The sequence below is a fragment of the Podarcis pityusensis genome, assembly GCF_964106645.2.
Source record: "Podarcis pityusensis genome assembly, chromosome: 4".
NCBI lineage: Eukaryota > Metazoa > Chordata > Lepidosauria > Squamata > Lacertidae > Podarcis > Podarcis pityusensis.
The window spans coordinates 74,216,548-74,220,821 of NC_138027.1; the positions used below are offsets into that span (position 1 = coordinate 74,216,548).

Here is a 4,274-nt window from a genome sequence, read left to right on the forward strand (position 1 = left end):
CTAATCAGATTAAATTGATGCCATTGAGGGCATCAAACGAAGCCCTTCTGTTGCCTGTGCTCTGAACAGGAGAAGCAGGGAGTGGAATGTGTCTCCATTGCCCAGGATAATGGGGACACACTTCCTGTCTTGCGACATCCTATTCCCACTTCACTTCCTGCCACTACTGCATGGTAAATCCCTCTTCAGTTCGAGTTGTGTGTGGCTGTCTGGGACAGGATGTAGGTGGAGAGGCAGCTTAGGATGTACAAGCAAAGTAAGGCAGTGTGGGTGGGCAATTTTCTTACTCAGCTGTGCATACAGATAAATATGTCCTCCATATGTACTCCACTACTTTTAATGTATCAGGATGCACATGTATTTTAATTCATATTCTGCTCCAGCTAGTCAGCTGTGCATGACTGAACTGAAGGTGGGTGAAGTACGTAAACTTTGTTGCCTTGTCCCCGATTCTCCTTGACACCTCTTTTGGTCCTTCCCTGCTTTTTTCTAAGGGGAGTGAAAACTCAGCAAATAGGTCAAGCTTTGCAGGAGTGGAAATATTATGAATATTTTCCAAAAAAAAAAAACCCCTCCCCAGATTAAGCAGAAGATTAGATGGAGGTTGGAGCAACAGATTTGAATCGACAGTTTTTCTTTACTAAGAAAGATACTGTAATGGAGGAGTTGCTCTTATGGGCAATTTGGGAATTGGTTAAATGAAGCCAATAGAAACAGAGGTACTTCTTCAGCTTGGACAGGTGGGGCTGCAGCACCCTGTCCCTCCCAAACTGCAGAACCAGAGTCTCCCCCCCCCCCCAAAAAAAAACCCACAACCCACTAGTCATAACAATCAGGTCACTCACTCACCTTTTCCAGGGTTCATCTTCAATCTTTGTCTAGGCTGGCCAATCAAGTGTAAACTTACATGCATTTAAATCAGCAACCACTGTGTGTTGCTCACTACTGTCAGAGCCAGCTCCTAGGGACCAAGATCCCTCCAGCCTCCCCCCAATAAAATATTTGAGGGGGCCAGCCGTTGATGGGCATTGCCATTCAGATTGTGTGCGTGCACTGCCTTGTGATTGATTATGTGGGGCAGAGCTTACTTGCCCACCCCCTGCAATATTTTATTCAAGTTGGCACCCCTGCTTGGTATCATCCCTGTCTGTAGAGAAGTAACCCCCCCCCCCCATTTTTCATTCCTGTTAAGTTGTGGGTGAACATATCAGACGACACGATTCTTCAAACAGCTCTTGTTTTTTCACAGGCTAGAACAGAACTGAACTGAAGGGTTCAGCCAACCTGCTTATATAGAGCTCCACTAGAACGCAACAGTAACCACTTTCTGTAACTATCCAATCACTGAACGTCACTTTCAATCCCTTATTTGCATATGTGGACCTGAGTGAAAACTATCTACAATATCCCCCTGCTGGCCCAGGGTGAGAACTTCAGTATATAACAATTCAGTTCCTTTCCTCGTAGAGAAATCTTTTACCAATTCCCACTGAACATTGCCTGGCAGGACTGTGAGTCGCAACAATACTCCAGTCCCCCACTTCTCCTTGCAATGGCTTTGGTGATAGCACAGCAGATGCCGGGAAGTACTTTAGCCCTTGTGAACTCTGGCATGTCTTCTTAGGAAAAGATCTATATTAAGGCAAATGCCTTGCAGTATTACGTTACTTGTCTTTGACAAATCCTCAACACGGCAAGGCTGGCTGAGCAAACAATACGGACTGGGACTGTTTTTGTTATGAATAATTAATAAACTTTTTTTAAAAAAAATATGACATTGAAGAACTGAATAATTACAAAGATGCTGCTTTTCGGAAACTTATTAGATTATACCTGTAGGTAAGCAGTTATAGAAGGGTTTCCCAAACTTGGGCCTCCAGCAGTTCCCATCATGCCTGACCACTGGTCCTCCTAGTTAGGGATGATGGGAGCTGTAGTCCAAAAACAGCTGGAGACCCGAGTTTGGGAAACACTGATTTATAGGATTTATAGGAAGGGAGTTGTGATGGATCAAAGCAGGAATTGGTATGTGAATGAGAGGGGGAAGGAGGCCCATCAGGTGAAAACAAGGACAGGAGTCCTACCAGCTGTGTCTACTGAAATGTCCTCTTCTATCTTCTAAGGTATAGGATCTCTGCCATCTTTTGCCTGTGACCACCAGAGAAAGCAGTGTGATCTGCAGAGCAATCCTCTGTAGACCAGTTTAGTGGGATTTATTCCCATGCATGGACTGGCAGCCTTGTACTTATTTTCTTCCTCCACTGCTAGGCTCTGGGCACCCTTGGCTCCACCTACCTTTAACTGCCTGCTTTTTGCCCAAGGTTGGTGCAATACATGAGAGACAACCCACAGGCAAAGTGCACCCAGTGGACTCCACCACACTAGCATATCCATGACCCAGCTGTCAGACCACTTATCGTTTTGACATTCCCACAACGTTCCCTGTAAAAGAAGCTGACGGCACTTTGCAGCCATTGTGTGGAGAGCACTGGGCCTCTTGTGATACTTAGGATTTCATAACCATGTGGTGGCTGAGGCTGAAAGATAACGGCTTGCTTCAAGCCAGGAAGAATGATTATGCCCTAATGCAGGGATGGGGAGCCTGGGGTCCTTCAGACATTCTTGGACTCCAACTCCCATCAGCCCCCACCAGCATGGACAATTGTTAAGCATGATGGGAGTTGTGGTCCAACATTGTATGAAGTGCTGAAGGTTCCCCATCCCTGATCCAATTAGAGTTTTGAATCTGGACTCCCTGGCCCACAGCTTCCCCTTTTAGCAGTTGTCCTACACCAGCTGTCTGTGGCCCCCTATTTACAGTGTACGCAGACAGGTCAGGAAACGAGTGTGTGCTCAGTTTAAGACACATGTGATTTGCAAAGATTGGATGCCCTGAATAAGTACCCTACTGATCCTCTCCACTTCACACAGAAGCCGTGTGTGTGTGTGTGTGTGTGTGTGTGTGTGTGTACTGCTTCATAGGGATTGCTAACATTACCCTACCGTATGATAGAGAGAAATGTGGTAAGGTCCTGATGCCATTTCTTCCATTATTACATCTGTATCAGGAGAAGGCATGTTTACTGAATTTCTTCCTTCCTATAGCAGTTAAAGGAGCACCTGTAGATAGGCAACTGTGATTCATGTAATTGGAATTGTCATGTCATATAGAAAGCTATCATTTGGCATTTTCAGGAGTGCAGTGGAATATTACCCAACCAACACATGAACAAATTGGGACCCTTCACAAATAACGAAAAGACAAATATTTAACAACATGAATGAAACAAAGTGGTGGAAAAACATCACTGTGACTTTTCATCCTTTCTTTTTTTCTAGAAATATTCGTAAAGGGGCAGAGAGGAGGAGGAGGAAATGATGGTATGGAATGAGCTTATTGTTTTGAAAAAATTACAATAAAATATATTTTAAGAAGGAAAGAGAGTATTATGGATTTGCATAGCATTGGATATATTGTTTCTTTTTTAAAAGAAAAAAAAGGCATTAGCATCATGCAAGTAAAACCTTGTTTTAAATTATTGACTAATTTGCTTTCACCAGTCTCTTAATCAACAGCTTTTTCCTCCAAGTCATTCCTAATGTTAAGCAGAAGTAGAGGATATGAATTTCAACCTACAGATGCAATATTCTTTTTCTTAGGTATTCAAAACAAATTCCATATTGCCTGAAGAAGAATAACCAATGCCATCAAGAGAATTAAAGGAAAACAACAGTAGACTCAAAAAGACTGTTGCCTTCGGGCATCAAGTAAAACTCAGTAAATAAAATGTTGTTTGCTTTAACATGATTTTCCCCCGCCCAAGTCCTTTCATATATATAAAAAAATTAATGTAACTTTATTTCACATAGCAAAATAAAGAGGGTTGTGTGTTACTTGTTTTTCTTCTCAATTTGATGCTGCTTCTTTCTGCCCTCTAACCCTGCACAGCACTTAAGGAAGAGAGTAGCTTGACTAAAATCCAACGGGACTACTATGAACATAAGGACCTAAAAAGATCCCAGCTTGATCAGACCAAAGGCCCATGTAGCTCAACATCCTGTTTTCCAAGAGGCCAGTCGGATGCCCATTGGAAGTCTGCTGGCAGAGGCTGAAACCAGCAGCATTCTCCCCAGATGCAGTTCACAGAAATTGGCATTCAGGACTTGTCCACATTCCCACTTGTTCAGCGCCCAGAAAGCACAGCTCTGAGTGGTTTTCCCATGCTTTTTAGACATTGGTCCAAGCACAGATGGATCTACTATGAAATTAATAC

The 4,274-nt window shown here is 43.3% G+C and overlaps 1 long non-coding RNA gene across 1 annotated transcript; it reads left to right on the forward strand.

Moving 5' to 3' along the window:
- The first annotated feature begins 1,057 nt into the window (after positions 1-1,057).
- LOC308474898 lies at positions 1,058-3,894 on the forward strand. Its single transcript, XR_013985017.1, has 2 exons — positions 1,058-1,186; positions 1,453-3,894. It is a non-coding gene; the product is annotated as an uncharacterized lncRNA (long non-coding RNA).
- Positions 3,895-4,274: the final 380 nt, after the last annotated feature.